The sequence below is a fragment of the Saimiri boliviensis genome, chromosome 2 (assembly GCF_048565385.1).
Source record: "Saimiri boliviensis isolate mSaiBol1 chromosome 2, mSaiBol1.pri, whole genome shotgun sequence".
In the NCBI taxonomy this organism is placed as follows: Eukaryota; Metazoa; Chordata; class Mammalia; order Primates; family Cebidae; genus Saimiri; species Saimiri boliviensis.
The window spans coordinates 194,257,840-194,280,049 of NC_133450.1; the positions used below are offsets into that span (position 1 = coordinate 194,257,840).

General features: G+C 38.8%; 1 protein-coding gene across 3 annotated transcripts in view; it reads left to right on the forward strand.

Moving 5' to 3' along the window:
• The window catches only part of PLPPR1 (phospholipid phosphatase related 1), a 464,080-nt gene that overhangs the window by 244,888 nt on the left and 196,982 nt on the right, over positions 1-22,210 (forward strand). The window contains exon 1 of one of the 3 annotated variants that reach the window (XM_074395107.1): positions 13,105-13,697. The exons of the other annotated variants lie outside the window; for them this stretch is intronic. The gene's annotated coding sequence lies outside the window, so the exon portion shown is untranslated. Of the gene's footprint in view, positions 1-13,104; positions 13,698-22,210 lie in introns of those variants that run through there. 3 annotated transcript variants of the gene reach the window in all.

The window sequence follows — 22,210 nt, forward strand, 5'->3', positions numbered from 1 at the left end:
TTACAGGCGTATGCCACCACATCCAGCTAATTGTTTATGTTTTTAGTAGAGATGAGGCTTCACCAAGTCGGCCTGGGTGGTCTTGAACTCCTGACCTCAGGTGATCTGCCTGCCTCAGTCTCCCAAAGTCCTAGGGTTACAGGTGTGAGCCACCACATTCAGCTCCCTTTTCAATTTCTATTGCATTTATAGTTAGGGGCAACCTGATCTCATTGTTTTATCCTTTTTGCTTTGTCTTTTTGGCCAGATTATAAACTTCTAGGGAGCCGGGATAAATTATTCTAACCTATCGTTGTGTATTCCACCTTACCTAGGAAAGCGTCCAAATGGAAGATATGTTTCATCAATATCTATTTACTATTTATGTCGTTATTTGATTGACTGATTGATTTGGAGGGTGCAGTGGACCACTAGACAGAGAAGAACAGGGATATTGACATGATCACTGTTTCCTGGGTATGTGTGGCAGACAGTATTAATCAGTCATAACATTCCTCCTTCCTGATTCCTTGTCAACATTGGCGTTACCACCAATCCATCAGAGTTTTCATACAAGATGAAACCAAGTTGACTTGTCTAGATTAAAATCTTGGTCACCAGAGGGCCTGACTTCATATTTAGGCTTTGGACCTTACCTCCATGTGGATTTGGGTTAGACAAGAAACCATTTTAATAGTTCAGTTTTCATTTAGGAACCTGGAAACAAAGCTCTGTGTGTCTCACATAATGTGCTGAAGATCAGTAAGATGAGGCATCAGTAAGTTTGCATAGGTATTTTCCTTTTAAATGAGGTAAAAGAAAAAGAACAGGAATGAGAGAATGAATGAGGCCAATCTGAGGCTAAAAACGAGAAATCTCAAACTGAGCTTCTGTCATAACAGTAGTTACTATTTCATTAAACACTGTTCTAACTGCTTTAATGTATCATTTCATCCTCACAACACCCTTGTGACCCGGGCACTACTTACCAGCCCCAACATAAATGAGTAGCCTGAGACCCAGAGAGGTTAAGTAACTCACCAAAATCACATACTAATAAATGGTGTATCGGGCCAGGATCCCAACGTGGGACAGACAGCACGCTTGTACTTGTCTGATTTAAGAAGACCTTAAACCTCGAGATCCAGGAAATAGATATGGCTGTGTGGATAGGGTCACCTACAAAGGGTGAGATCTTTAGGTAAGGAATATAGCTGGCCTAAGGTCACTCCGCAGGGAGAGAGGCAGGAGTATCAGACCTCACTCTCCTTTCTCCCCGTCTCCTGACAGTGCTCCCCACTGGGAGGCAGGAAGATAAGGAAGCCCACTAATGTGATTCACACAGACCAATGCCTTAGGACACAGAACAGCATGAAAAAGGTAGATCTAGGGGTAAGCAGCAGTGGAACAGGGATTTGAACTTAATCTGCTTCTGGGACAGATACTCTAAACAATAACATATCTTCCTCTCTAAGTACAAAATGCTTAGCTAGGGCTGGTCCCAACTTAATGAAGACCTGAATGGTCAGCAAGGGGTTACTATTTTTCCTGTGCTCCTTAGAAGCACAGTAGGTAATGCTGATAGACATGCTTCCCTATAAAAGGGAGAGCTAAGGACAATTTGTTAATGGTCTGGTTTAGATTAACTTACTCAGTACCTTTAAGAGGTGGTAGAAAGGTCTCCTTTTTATTGTGTTACCTCTTATAGCTAATTATATTTCTCAGCATAGTCTGAGTTCTGCAGCCACTGGAGATGACTCTCCAGGTGACTTCAGCATCACACTCTGGGGCCGGCCTGCATTTGATTACGCTGCCTTCTCACATTCTGTCCCATCTCCACAGTCCTGGAAGTACGTTCATTTATGATACCTCACTCCATTTCCACTGCAAAGCCCTAGTGAAACGAAGTGCCCCACTCATTTCTGGAAAATGGCTTTCTTTTTTCCAAATGTAGCCTCAGAAAGAATGGGAAAAGAGACAGCCCTAGCATATACATGTATCTGTTCTTCCAGGCTGATTCGCACATGGCATCAGCAACCTGCGTAAATTTAGCCTATAAGGGCAATTGTGATAGTTGTGAGAGTGATGACTGGTTTCAGTATGCAACTATTTATTGGGTGCCTACAATGGGCAAACACTGGGGCTGTAGTGATGAACACAACAGATGTAGTCTTAACATACTTTCAGGATTTTACTTTTAAAAGTACAAATTGCCAGTTGAGATTGAAAGATGTGTCTTTTCTTCCCTCAGGGAATATAAGAGAGGACAAAGAACTGAGCTTAAAAGAAAACTGTAGATGTAAGAGACATAAAAAAACATACTGCATAATAGCCTTTTCAGCAATCATTACTTAAAACCTGACAGTGAAATGTGCATTTACACCATATGGCATGTGTGTATTATGCTTTTTGTCATATTATGTGAATGTACACTTAGCTGCATCCCATTTTAATGAAAGGGATTTCTTGATTTCTTTATCCCTATATAATTTTCTTAGATTGAATTAGAAGAGATAATAGCAACAACAACAATAGTAAGTCACTCCATGAAGGACGACCACTTTATGCTAAGTTCTAAGTAATTCTCACTACTTAACAGTAGATTTTGGACTCTACTCAAGACCTTCCAGTTTTTCAGAGAATGAGAAGAACATTCTATAAAAGCACAAAACTTTGAAGATTCTCTAGGAATTAATACAAATTCAAATGTGGTTCTGTGGCCAAATGTCAATGTCATCTAGAAAATCCAATATATACCTATAGAATTCTGACTGTAAGGCAGGCAACCAGAAAAAAACATGGGGTTAAGAGTAAAGGCGCTGAGAGAATAATTATGTTTTGGGAACTATAGTATGTCTGTTACTAGATTATAGTCTCATCGGTTGTTTTTTAGGTTTTTTTTCTGAATTTAGACTAACTCTGCTTATTCTTGTGAAACCATCAGCTGCTGCTCAGAAGAAACAAAAGGGATAGGTAATGTAAAAGTCTGAATCAGTATTCTAATTTTGGACGCATAGTGGAATCAGCTAGCAGTCCCATATCAGCTTGGTTCCAACAATTGTCCAGTTCATGGAAAGCCTTCTTATTTAGTTTACTTGGGATAATTTTGCTTACTTTGCTTTACTGTTGTGGGATGTATTGCTGTTGTACTCTTTGTGTAGAAATGCAGGATAAGTTTACTGAAGGTTTTCTTAAATTGAACACTTATTAATATTCCAAATATCACCTATTGTTGAAACACAAGATTTATGAGTGGCCCTCAACATACTGATGCTTTCTGACTAAGCTCCTCTCTACCCTGACTATAAGAGAACTTCATAATTAGGCAGGGATATCATCATCCCTATTCAGCCTGATGAAGTTACAGAAGATGGATCTTTGTCCCTCTACAGCTCTTAGAATTAAGGGTTCTCTTTTAAAAGGAAGGGGGAAAATGTCAAAGGCTTTTAAACCAGAGTGACTCTATCTTGTATAAGAGGCTGGGTAAAAGGAGGCTGAGACCTACTGGGCTGCATTCCCAGGAGGTTAGAGCATTCTTAGTCACAGGATGAGATAGGAGGTCAGCACTAGATACAAGTCATAAAGACCTTGCTGATAAAATAGGTTGCAGTGAAGAAGCCAGCCAAAACCCACCAAAACCAAGAAGGTGACAAGAATGACCTCCGGTTGTCCTACTGCTCATTATACACTAATTATAATGCATCGGCATGCTAAAAGACATTCCCACCAGCACCATGACAGTTTACAAATGGTATGGCAATGTCAGGAAGTTACCCTATATGGTCTGAAAAGGAGAGGTACCTTCAGTTCTGGAAATTGTTTCACCCTTTTTCTGGAAAACTCATGAATAACTCACTCCTTGTTTAGCATACAATCAAGAAATAACTGTAAAAATGGGCAACCAGCAGCCCATGCTGCGTTTCTGCCTATGGAGTAGCCATTCCTTGATTCCTTTACTTTCTTAATAAATTTGCTTTCCCTTAAAAAAAAAAAAAAGTACAGGCTCTGAAATCAGACATGTGAAAGAAAATCGTAGGCAAATAGCTTAATTTCCAAAGTCTTAGTGTCCCTCTTTTTAAATGAAGATAATACCTCTTTCAAAAAAGGCAACTGTGAAGATCAAATGACATTATGTACCTAGCACAGAGCCTGGTAGATCTGAGCATCCAATAAACATTCCTTGATCCTACCAGTATTCTCATAATCACTATAGTTTTGTCTGACTCTCTTTTCAAATTAAGTGGTACTCTGGGATGTTGGGATTAACCCTGTCTAAGGGCTGCTTTGTTGGACATTGTCAATAGAGACAGAATGTGTAAGTTTAGCAGTATTTTCAATGAAAAAGCATAAAGGAGCAATTTAGATGGTAGCCAATCAATGGGTGAAAGAAGATAAAATCAAATGTCCAGAGAAATTGCCTAAGATACAGCGTAGCTGCTATAGCTTTGATTTATTCCTAACATCCTAGGACAGAGATGAGCAGGTAGCTAATAAATAGAGGCTGTGACTTGCTGTGAGCAATAACGTTCCAGGATCTTAGATGCCACTTCACAGACGGGACATAGGTGTTGCCTGGTTGGGTTCTGGGTATCTGGGTTTAGTGGGGCTGAGCTGAGAGAGTCCAAGAGAAAGCACATAAATATCCAAGAGAGAGAATGTGTCTGGTTTCAGACCTTACAGATCAAAGTTGCCTTTCCAGAAAAAGATCTAAAAGAGAGCTGAATACAGGTAGTGCTCGACTTACGACCGCGGTCGGGACCGCGGAATGCTCGTAACACGATTTGGTTGTAAGTTGAGTAGGCTATATGTACAGGTGAAATGGTTCACGCGGAGATGGTAGTGCTGCCAGAAGCTGGTCCGCACTGTCGTATGCCCAGCTGGGCAACGTTTGCGCTGCCAGGCACAGAACAGTCATGGCTAGCGATTGTGGTCGTAAAGTCAAATGGTCGTAAGTTGCATAGGTCGTAAGTCGATCAATACCTGTAAATCAAACAAGAGGTGATGAGAAATTGAGGAGGGAGTGAAGCAGAGAAGATATGAGACTGGTCCGGTCTCTGAACTGGGGAGGGATACCTGGAACTCTTTCTCTCTCTCTCTCACACACACACACACACACACACTCTCTCTCTCTCTCTCTCTCTGAGTTCTGGGGTTGCATATTGTTTGACATAAAGATGAATTTCAGTTGGACCAGAAGATACCGGAGAATGATGAGAGCGGCTGTTAAGGAAGGTAGGGGAAATATTATGAAGCCTGCTTTAGATCATGTTAAGGGGTTTCTATTTGAACCTGCAGACAATGTTGATCAGATTTCTGTTTTAGAAGGACAACCCTTAAATGCTTCACCTTATCCCCACAGTCTTAATTAATTGCCTTTGCTTTGCATTCCCACACAGCTTGGCTCTTGCCACATCATGACTTATATTTTAGTTTTTTTTTTTTTTTTTTTTTTCCTATGACTGTCTTTCTCCTTCCAACTGTGAAATTTCTTGAAGGCAGGCCCTCTTTGGCTTTGATGCCGTGTTTTAGTTTTTTTCTTTTTAAAATCAAGGACATGGCAGATAAAATTTGAATTTGGATGACATCCATGGGACATGAGAATTTTGTTTCTTTGGCTTGGGGCTCCGTTGCTTCTCTCCGGTACTAAAATCAAGCCCCTGGGAATGGGCCAGCCAAACTGGACATGCAGCACCAGGAGCTTTCTGAGATTCTTTTTCTTTTTCTTTTTCATCTCCTATCTCCCCAGCCTTACCATGTTCTTGCCCATAGAGCTCAACATATGTTTAGTACATGAAAGGCTGATACCTCTTCTTTGAAGAGTAATTTGTGGACAGGGCCTTCAGACTGCTCTCCCCCATGTTATGGTATCCTTGTGTTCCTGGGTGGTAAGCTGCTTTGGCAATGTGGCAGTCCGCTGCCCTCCTGGGAGATGCTTCAAGAGTAAGCCATTTCCAACTGTGCTGTCCAGGGAGCTCAGAGCAAGCCCTGGCCATCAGATGTGGCCAGTGGAGGGCAGCAGAGGGCTGCAGAGCATAATCCAGTGTCCCTCCGGAGGTCATGGCACTACCAGGACTTGCATCTAGATATGAGAGTGAAGAATTGACAGGAAAATGCCCATAGGCAATCAAAAAGAGCCAAGAGATTCTTGGGAGAAAGATCAGGCTGTGGAGAAATTGAGGAGCTGGCACCTTGAAACCCTGAAGTAGATTAGGGAATACCAGCGGGAAACTAGAAACAGTGAGCCTGTGGAGTAAGGACCAACCTAACAACATAATAACAATCCTTCTGCCTTCTGCAGATCACCAGAGGCCAGAACTGGACAAGACGCCTTCTGGCGGACCTCAGAGAGAACCTCAATTGGCTTTTTGACCCTCTGTCTAGCTTAGAGAGTGCAGTAGCTCTGGGCTCTGGAATAATAATCTCTTCCCCATCCTTCTTCACTCCCCTCCCCACCCAAACCACCCAGTTCTGTCTCCTCTGTGGTTTTATACTCAATTGTGGATGCTAGTGCCAAACTTAGGTAAAAACTCAGGTTGTTCCTGGCTACTCAACGGCCTCACTTGTGGCCAATCTAACCTGTATTTACCGCCATAATGAGAAGTTAGCAGGTGTTTCTTTCTACACTTAACCTCTATTTTATTGGGTTTTTGCTTACTGGCTAAAAGAGGTCTCGAGGTTCTTTCTGTGACTAATTTAAGTCACACATCTTCACAGCTAAAGTGATATTCCAGCCTCCTTTTACTATGGCTTCTCAGAATAAAAAATATATTTGCACATATAATAATAAAAATAATCATCTGCCACATGTGAGAAAAAGAACAGGAATCTCTCACAGTTTATTTTTCATTATTTTCCCCCTGTTAGCACCTTTACTCTAGCTATGACAGCCAATGGAATTATTGTTGTGAGTTCCTATTGTTAGCCTTGATGGTTGTTGCTGATATTACTGGCATTAGGCTTTGCAACTTATTTCAAGGAGAGATAAAATTTGGATGTCCCCATTTTTGTTCAACATCATTGGCCAATTATATCTTATCAGTGTCTTTATTCTTGTATCATCTACATGTATTATACCTTAAGGAAGCATCATAAATATTCTTATTGGCTAGGGCCTCATATCCTGGTAAGGTTTCTTTTTCAATGACTTATCCTTGCCTTTCTGTTCACAGTTGGTTAGCAACAGGCACAGCTGAATAAATTGATAGGTAAGTGGCTATTAGACAATAAGCGCCATCTCCTTCTTTTATCTTAAGATATTTCTATTTCTTCAGCTAAACAGTGGAGATGATTATACCACCACATGCTCCCTTCCTTCAACAGATGTAAGTAAGGGGCCATCATTAAAGGAAGGGTTTGAGGACCAGTTATTCAGCCACTCATCCCAATGAGCTTAAGAATCTCTGTACCCTGAAAGAGAATATGGTCCTATGAGGCCCTTCCTATTATATCCAGAATCTAGTGACTTTTTCATCTTATCACCACAATCACATCCATTGCATTGGATATATGGTGGCTTAGAGGACAGAATCAGAATTCATCAGTGAGTGGCTATTACAGGAAAACAAGAACTCAATTTAAAGAGCATTTTCTAAGTTAAACCTGCCTAAAGATTGATGGGGCTGATTCATAAAGCAGTAAACTGTAATCCTTGGGGTTTTAGATAGACATGAAGGCCTCTTGGTACCACTGGTCCTCTCTGATGGTCAGATTATATTCTTTGTCTTCTATAGCACTTGAGACATATAATGATTACAGGCTTCTAGAAGGGATTTCTAACAAGTTACCACTGTTAACCTGAAACGTTAGGCAGCAGGATAGTGCAATGCATTTTAAAAACAATATCTAACTTCTTTTTACCAGATGAGGAATAAATTAGCATTCATTGAGCTCCTGTGTACCAGGTATTGTGCCAAGCAGTGTACATTCTTTAATGCTTGCAACAACCTTACTAGGCAAGGCTTATTCTTTTCATTCCACAGATAAAGAAACTGAGAGACTCAGAGAGTTTAAGTCACTTGTCTAAGTTCACATCATAGCAGAACCCAAATCTATGGCCAGGTTTGCCTGAATGGCTGTCTTTTCAGCACGCCAGGCCATGTTTCATGAAGAAATAAAGACTATCCTTAAGCCAAAGCTCTGTTCATCTGAGTATTACTATGCATTTTAGTTGCAAATAATATTTACAATAGTAATACAGGATCAAGGAGCAGTTTTTTGTCAATACTTGGTAAACCTACCTCAGCTTCATTCTACGTTCACCTGAGTGTGTGTACAGTCAGTTTTCACACCGAATGTCAGCAGATGGAGTGGAAGTGGTGCTCAAATAAGGCAAAAATAATTGATCATCTTAGATGTACAAGAGTTGCAAAAATTTTATGACCAGCTATGCTGTAAGAATTGTGAGTGCGGTCAAGTAAAACTAATGAATTTTTTCCAGAAGGTAGCAGCTTTTACCCTTGCTATTATTACACTGGCCAAGAATCTACTCTTCTTTAGATATAGAATATGCACTAGGGAAGCCATTTGAAGACTGATTACAAATGTGGCCATGACAATATGGTTAAGTGATTTCATTAATTGGTAGTTTAAAGGACAAAAAGGTCAGTGCCACCCCAAGGAACATGGAGCTAGCATTTCCAATACTATCTAGAAAGCTGGAGCACATCCAAGGAGTCAGCCTGTGAGTATTTATTTCCTTTATATGAAAACAGACATTGAAACTTGCTTTGTATTCATTTGTTTTTCAGGTTAGTTCTTGCAATATGCTTTGAACATCCATAGAGGGATTTTTCAGAAGCAGCATCTGAGTTGTAACAAGGAATCTTATCTGGCAGTCTTCCCTGATCTGTCACTGAAGGCTAATCTCACCACAGGAACACTGTCATACATCATAAAGATATATAACCTTTCCAGGCATTTTAAAACATATTTATCTTTCCTTTGTTTTATAAATACTGACTTTGCTACAACTGTTGGCTTAAATAATATTACCAGAAAACAGTTAATTGCACTGGCTATGTGCATGGCATGGTTCTAAGAGCTTTTTATTTCACAAGAACTCTGTGATGAGTCTCATTTTCCAGAAGTGGAAACTGTATAAAGCTTAATTCTTTTTCTTAATAGACCAGGAAAAAATAAGATGAATCAAAATTCCTGAAGCTTTAAGGTTGATATTTAATTTAAAACAAAACAAAAATAGTTTTAAAGAAGTATATTCCCAAAGTTATTTGTAGAGTCAAATTTATTGTACATCTTAATGTTCAGTCTTGGTTAATGATTTCTGTAGCTAATCAAAATCAATTGTGATTTATTGTGAAATGATTGACATTTCTGTGAAAAATACTCTTTTTTTTCACTGAATTCTTTAGAACATTCCATTTATCTCTCCTCTCTCTCTTTGGAAACCCAATTACCTTGGCATTTTTCCTTGAAGTAGTAATATGTTTCACAATGTATCTTCAAGGTCACATCTTTATCTCCTAACCAAGACTTATCATCAGCTGCATAAGCTCAGTGGGCCCATAAGAAGGCATATGGAAGTGGGCAGACAGAAGGCAAGAAGAAATATTGCTAGTATGGCAGGTGAAAGATTTGGAGTTCCACTGCCCATATAACCCAGGGCAAACTCTGAATTAGAGCTGTTGCATTTTGTATACTACTATACTTCCATCTTCATTAACACCTAGTGAGTCTTTCTTCTAATGCCTAGTTAGCACTGGTTACTCTCAAAGACTGCTGTGTTTCAGTTCTGTGCAGAGGAGCTAGATCTGTATTTGTCTACATCTATTTTCAGAATTGCAAATAGTAACTTTTAATATAAATAGCTTTTCTTAAGTACAGTGTTTTTGGGCCTCATAAAAGCACTCTTTCCCTTAGACCTGAATTTAACATCAGTATGGCAGATTTACCTGGGCTTGTGCCAAGGAATTAGTGTCCCTGAAGCTTCTCAAGATCTTTGTTATAGATAATTCTCTCTATAAGACATATCAATATATCTCTATATTTTCAAAATCCTAAATAGTGTTCCATGCTCTAAAATCGGTACCAAACATTAAAAATCTGAAAGTCCTCCCAAATTAGAAATATTGAGTAGCTTTACCTATAAGTTAGTCCTGAGGCCTTCAAGACACCAAGAAGCAGAATGTTTTTATGATGGTTAGGTCTCTGAGCATGGAAATCAGATGGACTGAGTCTGATCAGATGGCCTGAGTCTGATCAGATGGCCTGAGTTGGTCTGTAAGGGCAACTGTGGGTTACCATAAATATAATGTATCCAGTGATAGATGGGTGCTCGTAGGATAGAAAGTAGCCCACAGAGAGGGGTGAGATGAACGAGGAGAATGAGAGCAAGTACATAGTTAGAGGATCATTTCAAGAGGATGAGGGATGAGAAGCAGAGGAGAGTGGGAAGAATTAAATCCCATCAGACATGGTATAGGGGATATTGGGCTGACGTGCAGGTGAGGATTAAGGTTAACAGAATTCCTAGAAAAAGTAGTTCAGGAATTTTTCTGGGATCTAGAAAACAATAAGCACTTTGGGATATTGAGACTTTTCTTGGGGAACATGGGTTCTGTGTTTAGAGATATCTTTAAGGAAAAACTGGAACCATAGTATTAAAGAACCAAGGGGTCTGTGGCTTACATTGGAACACCAACCAGAACACCCAGATGTAGAGAAATTCAAAGGAAGAAAAACCTTACTGGAATCATGATTCTTTCCAACCTATCCTTATAAATTTTTGTTTAAATTCAGAATGAGTATTTGTTTTGAAAAGTGCATAGAAATTATTTTTCCTTTGAGATATAATGATAATCTTACCCACTCTTTGCCAAACTGTTGTATCATTTGAACCAATTTATTGCAGGCAGTTTACTGAGTGCCAAACTGAGTTTCCATTTGCTGCTTTAAAGGCATGGTAGACCTGAACGTTCTTCAAGGAAGCAATTAGATACTATGTTTGGCGCTCAGCCAAATGCAGGTTTCACATGACAGGAAGGCGACTTTTTTTCTGGTGATGTGCCCAAGTTAATCTGAGTTATCTTTCCAAATACAAAGGTAGGTATTATCAATTTCTCTGCCTAAATCCGTGTAATCTGCAAGGTTGAAAACTTCTCTGATTAGAGCTTTGAAAGAAGATGTTTTTATAATACTCTGTCTTATTGTTTGATGAGGGTAATTCACAACATAACCCTCTGTTATGAGGAATAGAGGGGTTAAAACATGGACTCAAGTGAACCCAATCAATAGAGGACTTTGAAACCCCATCTTTCAAATAAAATAAATCCTGTTGTTCTCTCAAAGTTGGTACAAAGCTGATCTATTCCTAGAAGCTAAACCTGACCAACTATACTTAATAATGCCTAACATATCATATATAGATATTATATAACATTAATTCTTTTTATCATATAATCTCACAGATCATAGATGTAGGTATAGATATAGATATACATCTGTACTAAAGGTGTTCTAATTACTTTATTGTCTCCCCAGGTAGATTTTGAACCTCATAGGGTAGAGTTCCTTGTCCTCTAATTCTTCAGTGCTCCCAAGCCCTCTTGTTCATTGTAGAGTACACTGTAGGGGCTCAAGAGATCCTTGTTTAAAATTTAAGACTGCCTATATCAAATATTGGCAAAGTGATGGAGCAATTGGAACTCCTATATACCACTAGTGATAATGTGAAATGGTACATCCACCTTAAATAACAGCTGAGAAACTTAAAAAAAAATGTTACCCATGCACCATATAACCCAGTCATTCCATTGCTAGGTATTTATCCAAGAAAATAAAAGCATATGTCTACACAAAAACTTGTACACAATTGTTCATAGTAGTTATATTTTTAACAGCCCAGAACTAGAAATTCCCCAAAAACCTATCCATTTACAGGTTGATGGATAAGTGATTGTGGTATAGCCACACAATGAAGTACTACTCAAAAATAGCAATAAAAAAGGAAAAAAACAGCTATACAATAACATGGATGAATCTCAAAATAATTATTCTAATTGCAGAAGCTAGACAACAAATACTATATATTAATATTATTCCATTTATGTAAAATTCTAGGATGTGCAGACTAATGTGTTTTGACAGCAGATATTGTAGTTGCCTAGGGATGAGAAAGCAGAGGGCAGTAGATAAAGGACAAGGAGGAAATTTTTGGGGCTATGGAAATGCTCATTATCTTGATTATGGTGATGGTTTCATGGGTGTATACATATGTCAAATGTCATCAAATTTACACTCTAAATATGTTCAGTTTATTTGTCAATTATGCGACGTGAAGCTGGGGAAAACAAAAAAATATTGTACAGAAACCACTGTGCATCTCCCTTTAGTATTCCATTGTCTCCATGTTTCCATGGTAAGAAGTGTCTGCTTTTAGACAGTCATCCAGATGACACTGAGCAGATTGGGGGCATTCAGGTCCGACAGAGCTTGCATGATCCAAATGCTGCCATTTATCAGCTTCATAACCCTAGGAAACTTAGAGTCCCTACACCTATTTTCTCCTTTATAAAATGGAATTAATTGTATACCAACCTCAAAGGAATACTTTAAAAACTGAATTAGATTAAATGCCTGGAACTTCATGGATGGTAGCCATCACTATGAGATACATGTTCTTACATGTTGTTAAGCACTTACTTTCTATGAGACTGGCACACATTTACTGAGAACTTTCTCAGTTTGATTTTAATTCTTGCTGATTCTCAACCAACTACTAAGAATAAAGCAACTAACAAAGAATGAACAGACTATGACTGATATAGACAACACAAAATCACTTCTGAACATCTATCTTCATTCTCCATCACTTGTGCTAAACTAAGTGGGCAACATGTGTGCAAGTGTGTTCAGCTGTTCTCAGTAAAGAATAGGATAATACAGAGAATGTGTATCAGGTGCAAAGTGAGATTTAATAAACCAGTCAAGAAGTACTTGAAAAAGTATGGGTTTTGGTTTAGACAGGTCTGACGTTAAATATCAGTCGCTTAGTATTTACAGAAAAAGCCCTGGACAGGTTATTAAACTTCCATGAACCTGATTTTGTGCATGCATAAAATGTAGATAACAGTACACACATCACAAATTTGATGTTGAGAATAATCATGTTCATATTAGAAAAAAAATTTAAAGAAATAGGTGCTTAATGGCCTCTACTATTCCTTCTTGTTCTGGATAAGGCCAATTGCCTAGTTAATAATGATAGTCATGTGATTTAACCTGACCTTGATGGCATTTTAAAAAAATCACCTACTGTAATGCCCTGGCACAGCATTCTGTAAACTCATTCTGAAATTATCGTGTGTGTACGTGAATGAAAGGAGAAATGAGATTACCTGAACTCCTGAATCCTCTCATTAACATTTCTTTTAAGGGAAGAATATCTGTCATATTTGAAATAGGCTCAGGAGGATAACTAAAGCAGTATTTTTGTTTAAAAGTATTGAAGACAGGTGCCAAAACCCAAGCCTCTAATTCCTAAGGCAATTCCAGATTCCTTGATCTCAGCTGTGTTTGTTGTTGAGATCAGCAAGTTTAAAGGGGCCACGTGAGGAGGACTTTTAGGACTTAGAAGTTCTGTTAGGGAAGTATAAACAGAAAGTGAGCCAGGTGGAGCTAGAATCTAGAGGAGTCGTCACGAGCGGGGAGACCACTTGGTCAGCTCTCCCTCAGACGCCAGCATCTACACAGGGATATGAAAGGTTTGCCAATACTCTCTTTCTTTTTCTTAGCTAACTTTCCATGGAGTCTGAGAAAGGTACATTTTGTAACCTAACTTTTCAAAGGAGGAACTGAGTTCTAGAGAAAAAGGTAGTGAAGAACTGTGCTTTGAAAGAAAATGTTAATAAAGAGTTACAACCATGGACTCTGCACTCAGATTACCTGGGTTCAATGTTTAGCTTTGCCATTTACCAACTGTGCAGTCTGGTGCCAATTGCTTAATCTTTCTCTTGGTTTCCCTGTCTGTGAAATGGTGATAATAATAATATCTGCCTCATAGCGTTGTTGCCAGCACTAGTATGAGTTGAAGCAAAGTGCTCAAAAGAGTATCTGGCTTATAGCAAGTGCTATATTTATGTTAGCTATTTTTTTTAATGTTTGGTATATGAAATTTCATAAGAAAAGCTGTGCTGTATTGGGATTATCTTGGCTTTCCATAACTACATTTATCTTAGACCGTTTGACTAGTAATGTTTAATGACACTGCAGTGGTTTTTAAAATACAGGTAGTTTGGAAACTGAAGGGGAACTGTAAACAGAGCCCCCTCAGTTTCCAAAATATCTGTTTTAAGATTCCTGAAAGGCTTATGAGGAGATTAAGATCAGTTAACACTACTAAATGCCTAGAAGTGAACAGGGTACAAATCTCTAAAAAGTGCTCTGGGGCTACGCAATTATTAGAAGGGCCAAAGTCTGGGACCCTGAGAATACCAAATGCTGGTGGGAATGTGGAGCAATAGGAATTCTCATTCATTGCTGGGGCAATGCACAATGGTATAGCCACTTTGGAAGACAGTTTGGCAGTTGCTGAAAAAACTAAACATACTCTTACTATAAGATCCAGCAATCACTCTCCTTGTATTTATACAAGGGAGTTGTAATTTATTTGCACCAACAACCTGCACATGGATGTTTACAGCAGTTTTACTCAGAATTTCCAAAACTTGAAAACAGCTAGGGTATCCTTCAGAAGGTGAATGGATAAACTGTAGTACATCCCGGCAATGAAATGTTATTCAATACTAAAAAGAAATAAGCTATCACGCCATAAAAAGACATGAAGAAAATTAAAGTGCGTATTACTAAGTGAAAGAAGCCAATCTGAAGAGGCTAAATATTGCATGATTTCAACTATATGTTATTCTGGAAAAGCAAAATTATGGAGACAATGAGAAGAGCAGTAGTTACCAGGAGTTAGGAATTGGGGAAGAGATGAATAGGTAGAGCATAGAAGATTTTGAGGGCAGTGAAATTACTTTGTATGATATTATAATGATGGATACATTTCCAAACCCAAAGAATGTACAAGCCAAGAATGAACCCTAATGTAATCTATGGACTGAATACTCGTTATGTGTCACTGTAAGTTCATCAGTTGCAACAATGCACCACTCTTGAGGATATTGCTACTGGGGAACTCTATGCATATGTGTGGACAGTGAGTATATGAGAAATGTCTAAACTTTACTCTCAATTTTGCTGTAAACCTAAATATTTTTTTAATTAAGTCTTAATGAAAAAAAAAAAGAATGCACTAGTGAATTCTAGTACTTAGTGTGTTTTTTCATTCCTTATTTTTGCCTCAGTCTCTAGAACTTGTCCCTGTCTTGAATAATTTTAAGCAAGGATTATAGTTGTGTTCTCTCATGTCTAAATTTAGCCACCGGATAGATTCGATCATGCTACAAAGCTGTGCAACTGAATTAGTGTTTAGCTGTGATAGAAATCCCTTGGGAATCAGGTTCCAATTAGGAAAGTTACAGAAAAATAAGCTTGAGTAACAGTCTTAGGAATAAAATGAATTTTTTTCTTTTTCCATGTATAGAATTTTCCCCATCAATACCCACTTTGATCCACAAAATTTCCTTTACCACACATGGTCTGTTACTTTTATATTACACATGCTTGAAATTGATCTTAGACTTTAATATTATTTTCCTTTTAATAAGCATAGTTTTCAGCTGCTGGGAAGAATATAGATATAATTATTTCCCCTGATTTTGTCTATTGTAAAAGAAAATTCGCTGTAATTAAATCATTAAGGCACTATAATTTGTAGTAACACGAGCACACAGGAAAGTGAACAGGTTGAATTTGGCCTCCAATATCAGATGGAACTAAATTTGAGTGAAACCTTTTGTCACATGATAAATTATTTAACTTAAGCTCCAATTACTTTATCTGTAAAAAATGAAAAATAGTAGATCTACTAAACATATTTACATGGCTAGTTTTAGGCCATCATGATGATTAAATGATATAACATTTAATGCCAGGTTTAGTGTAGTGCCTGGCATCAAGTGAGCACTCAGTAAAGAGTAAATAATGCTATCACTGTTTTTCGATGTTTTCAGCTTAAAGAACATCTTCCTTCCTTACCAGGAGGCTGACTATTATATGCCTACTATACTTGCGTTTATCCCTGTAGGAAAGTGAAGTAAACTACAGCAAAATAAAAACACACTTAAGCCACATAGCAGTATAGTACAGTGGTTTAGGCCCAGGCTTAAACACTCTGGGTACAAGTCCCAGCTCCACTCCTTACTACTAAGCAGTTTTGGCAAGCTGCTTCATTTTCTCCATCTACAAAATTGGATCCATAATACCATCTATTGAGTAGTTGTGAGAATAAGTAAGATGCTACATGTAAGGCCCGTGGCATATAGAACTGGCTCATGGAAAGCATTCCAATATTTGAATCACTAATATTCAAGCATAGTTGAGGAAATCACAGATTGTAAATGACCTAACTAAACTCAAGTTTAGGTTTGGAGTTCCAGGAAATGTGCAGGAGTTTTGTTCTACTGTATAATGATGAAGCTGGTATCCATGAGCAGTTTCTGCCAGCCTTCAAGCCAAACTGACTGCATCTGTGTATTAACCCTTTACTGACTGCTTAAGAACTACAGAAAATATGAAAGTTTAACACTTAAGGTGTTTGCTATTTAGTTAAAGAGACAAGCCTAAGTCATAGAAAATAATTTGAGAGAGTATCAGATAATACAGTCCAAGTGCTAAGTGATAAATTGTGGTCTATAAGAACAGGAAATATTTTTTGAGACCATGCCTTGCTCTGTCACCCAGGCTGGAGTGCAGTGGCGTGATCTGGTTTCACTGCAGCCTCTGCATCATGGGCTCAAGCGATCCTCCCACCTCACCCTCCTGAGTAGCTTGGACTACAGGCATGTACCATCATGCCTGGCTAATTTTTGTATATATATATATATATTTGTAGAGACAGTGTTTTGCCACATTGCCCAAGCTGGTCTCAAACTCCTGAGCTCGAGTGATTCACCCGCCTCAGCCTCTTGAAGTGCTGGGATCACAGGCGTCAGCCACCACGCATGGCCAGAATAGGAAAAAGGGAAAGATCAATTTCAGTTAATCATAGTAGTGTATGGCAAATGACTAAGAGAGTTTGGAAGGTGGTAGGGATGGATTCCAATTCTAGTCCAACAGAACAGCAAGAGCAAATGGGTGGGACATGGGAGGGCTGGGCATGGTATGTGTGGAGGGGAACAGCAGATGAATGATAAACCTTGGGAGGATCAGAGGGCATCTGTGGACAAATAGTGGGAAGTGAGGCTGGGTATGGCTTGTGAGGCAACAGGGGGCCTGTAAATATGGCTCAACTTACACTGTTCCCCATTTTACAGATCACTTGCACTTGTTGACTGGGATTTCCAGCTCCTTCTTAAGGGTCTCCTTATTTTTATCCCTGCTAGGCTAAATGGCCCAGTTTTGTTTGGTTTGGTTTTCCTACAGTGTTTTTCTTTCTCTCCCTCACTTTTACCAACTGCCTCAAGATCAATGACACATTACCTCTTCTACTTAAGTGGGGCTCTCAGGATTGCTCTCCCTGTGGCCCCCTAAGATCTGCTGATTTGGAGTTTATATTGTGTCCAGTTGTGTTCCTGAATCATGTAGGTCATTAGAGTAGAAAGATGTTTCCCTTCTACTCTGAGTCACCTCCAGCTTAAAGGTTGCTGATCCTATTGCTGTAGGAGTCCTTTCTTGGTAAAAGCTGGAGACTCACATCCTCAGAGATCCCAGTTTGCTGTTACATTCTTGTACAGTTATTTTCACCTTTACATTTTTCAGTTTTCCCTTCCTGCCCCTGTCTGCCCAGTAGATTCTGAACAAAGAAAGGAGCAGCAGGAGAGTCAGGTAAATCCTGTCCATTAACACACCCATGGTTTATTTTAGATGGCTGTGCTGGGAAGAGGAGGTAGGTCAGAAACTAGAAAAAATGCAAAAGCAGAGAGTGTTTTCTGTGATTGAAGTTACAGGGATTTAGGAAAGTTTCTCTAATATGTTTTTTTCCCCCTCATCAGCTTTAATCTCTCTCCTTCACCTCCGAGTGGGCGTTAATTACTTTGGAGTTCTTTTCTTACTGCACCTCCTCCTCCTCTTCTTCCCTACCTTAGTGGAGGGTAAATAGGAATTAGTGAGGAATAATTTTCTCATCTTCTCTTTCACCATTTGTTACCAGCCCACGTCCCTCTAGAATCTGATATGCTGCTTGCATGTTGCAAATTGCTCCAGAGTTCCTGGAAGAAACATAGAATGTTCATATGAACAGCTTATGTGGTCAGTGTTAGAGCTGAGAGAGTAAATACATGTATGTACACCAAATCGGAGATCTGTTTCACTGGATGTATTTAAATTGGGGGATAAAAGCTTGTAGATTCTCCTTCGCTGGTCCTATCTGATGCCATTTAACACAGGGTTTGTATGACAATGTCTTTTTTCCTCTAACTTTAAGCTGCTTTTATCACCTTAGTGAAGCTTCCAATTTCTCTACCTTTACTTGGTACTATTGAATCTTTTACTCATGAATCCCTTCCTTCCTATGCAATTTTTGGGTCAATAAGATCAGCATATATTCATTTATGGATTGTATTTATTCTGTATGTTTACTTTTAAGAACTTTATGTACTTTTATATATGGAATTATGTTGTGTTATTATAGGTCATATTAGCATGATGAGAACTTGAAAGTGGTTACCTGACTTCTCAGTGGCAGCATCTGGCTCTTCTGACTTACAGTCAAGGTGATCTCGGGGTAGAATGATAGGTACCTGAAGCTGGGAAGGGTAGTGGGGACAGTGGGCACTGGTGAGAGATGTGGGGATGGATAATGGGTCTAAAATTACAGTTACATAAAATGAATAAGATCTGGTATTTGTTGGTGCAACAGAGTGATTATTTTATAATAATTGTATATTTTAAAATGGCAAAAAGTATAATTGGAATGTTAGTAACTAAAAAAAATGATAAATGCTTGAAGTGATGAATACCCCGTTTACCTGGATGTGGTTACTACACATTGTACACTTCTTTCAAAATGTCTTATGTATCCTGTACATACAGAGACATATTATGTACTCATTAAAATTAAAAATGAAAAAGATGTGCTCTTCACTGAGCCTGTTCCTTAAGTGTTGAAGGCAGTCAGAGAGGTGGTGCTCTTTGGTGGACTGAGGGGCAGTTCTGGAGAGAAGGGAATACACTGGGCTTGGGAAATATGTAAAGGTAAGAGAAGCAACTGGCAAGGAGAGGCAACGTGCTGGTTTTCACTACCGGGTGAGAAAGTCTGGGAGAATATGCACAAAAGCACAAGGAATGGAAGTTGGAGGGACAAGAAATACATAGTTGGATAGGAATTGATGGCAGAAGGAAAGATTAAAGCAGGAGAACATAAAGCGTAATTAGGGACGCTGAGGGCCCGTACTCTGCCTTGGGCAAATTAGGAAAGGATGCCAGTTCCTCTGGGTGGAGGTGGTCCTGCATTGGGGTATATGGCTTGGTGAGCAGAGAGCAGCCTGCTTTTTAGCTTTCATTTGCCTTCTTGGTTGGGTGTCCTTGCACAAGGCATAGCCTGCATACTGTACATGGCAGTCTGGGGTGAACTGCTCAAGAATATCCTCTAAAGAACAGTGTGTACAGCTTCTAGTATGTGTTACCTCTAGGGAATAACTGGAGACTAAAATATAATGCAAGAAAATAGTTTGCCTCTGAAATAGTCATATTGTTTCTTTCTATAATGTATTAGGGTTTACAAAGTTCCTAAATATTCATGCCACATTTGATTCTCAAAATAGCCCTGTGAATGTATTGTTATACCCACTGTGTAAATGAACAGACAGGTTCAAGTTATCAAGCTATTCACAAGTAGTAAGTAAGTGGCAGAGGCAGGATTTAAATCCAGACCCTCTGACTATAAATCTTGAGCTTTTCTGCTTTACCAGGCTGCCTACACAGCACAAAGATAGCATTGATGAGGCTGTGTGTGTGAATTATCGTCACCACTCATGCGTATGGGTAATGAAATTATGCACATCTAGTCATTAAGACAACTCTGTCGTCTCGTCCCATCTTGTCTGTCCAGTATTATTTTCCATAATGCGGAAAGTAGGATATGGGTCAGTACAGATCAAAGTACTTGCCATTGAGGTGATTTTGTGAAAGGAATTCCTGTGCCTCAATTTTCTCATTTGTAAATTGAGGTCAGTAATATCTACCTCATAACTCACTGGGTTGTTAAAAGTAATAGTCATATTTCTGAATGTTAAAATTTATAGGACAGAGAGGCTATATTTCACTTACTACTCTATCCCAAAGACTAGTGTAACACCTGGCACAAGCAGGTGTTTTATATCTACTTATCTGCTTGTCTGCTTGCCTGTCTATTGAAAGAATTAATGAATTTGAAGGTTTGCTGCATGCTGGGTACTGTTCTAAATGCTTTTCAAATATTATTTCATTTATTTCTCATCACAGAGATGCAGGATAGGTATCACAACCTCCATTTCACAAGTAAGGAAATCAAGATACAAGTGTCTGGTCTTAAAGCTTATGCTCTTCACTACCAGAATTATTAAATTTGAACCCCAGCCCTGGCTCTCTGTAGCTGTATGACCTCTGTTGAGTTACTTCACTCATTAGTACCAGGCATTCTGCTATGTGTGCTACATCTGTTGCCTGCTTTAGTGCTCACAAAGTGCCTGTGAAGCAGGAATTATCACCCTCCAGTGACAGAGGAGGACTAAGGCTCAGAGAAGATGATACCTTACCTAGGATGATAAAGTTAAAAAGCAGCAGAACTAGGATTTGAACCTATGCATTTATTTCAATTTCAAATTTCATATTTTTCCCTTAGGGTTTGGTAGTATTAAAGTTGACTGTTTATGAACTGTGACAACTTCTGTGTGCCTATCCTACCACTGGGACATAGTTGTCTTTTCATATTAAGGGAAGGGGTCTCCAGCAACTGTTTTTATCATTAGAACTCATAACTATTTACTTAATGTTTTCTAACTATTATATTTTCATGTTATCTAAGTATCATGTTTAATGATACCAGTGTCTTCTAAGGGTGAAGAAATGTAGATTATTTCACAACAAATAGATTTTAAAAAATCTACCAATTGCAAAATTAATTATTTTGCATTGAGGCCTCTTGGGGTGAATATATTACAAAGACAGAACTGTGTTCACCACCATATGGAATGTTAGCCACTTTGGCTGCATCTCTATATCCTTGGAAATAAGCCAGTAGCATTGTCTCCCATGCAGTGAGACCTGTGAGTGTGTATTGCCAGAGCTAATGAGGTGTGTGCTTAAAGGAGAAAAAGTTGTCACCAAAGGCATGAAGGAGAGAGAGAATCTGACTAGTTGGTCTTCAGAAACTGGGCTTACAGTTCCTTACACTAAAGCTTTTTGTATTTGTTTACTCTAGTTAAAAAGCTATCATGATATTTAGATTTAGACTGGAAGAAAAGAGAAATTCTAATTAATTGAGCGTGTTCCTTTTTCCCTTCAGGGTTGACAGTGTGGTGAAGAGGTAGTCAGGTTAGATGCAGAGAGTGTTTGCAAAACGAATGAATAGGCAGTGTGTTACACTCGAATTGGGAGTGTTGCCACTATATTAACTTTGCTTCCATGGAGGCATGGAAATGTAAACCAAGAGTTATATATAATTGACCAATGGAGTGACCATGCTTTAGAGTTATGAAATTTTATATTTAAAGCAGTTTTAGGTTCACAGCAAAATTGAGCTGAAAGTACAGAGTTCTCATAACCTCCTTATTCCCACACATGCACAGTCTCTCTAGAATGGCCATTTTGAACTAAAAGATGAAAGTGGATGTGGGTTTGGAGCCAAGAACCGAGAGCCTGGAATCCAGATTGAAATCTGGAATCAGCTGGAGTCTATGATCTACCACACCTGGAGAGCCTTTCCCTATTTTGTGCCTTAACTACTCACTGAAACAAGTGGAATAAGCATCTGCCCCAAACTGGCAGTCAATAGAATTGATGAGACAAAGCTTGGGAATCTACAGCCTCCTTAAATGAGAGGGACAGTATGAGTACAAAATGAGCTAGAAAGGTATCATTACTTCCATATCCCCCTACATCCCTCTTTAGTTCCCTCTTTGTGTCACCAAAAGGACTAAGGTTTTAAACATTCTCGTAGAAATTACTTTTGAGA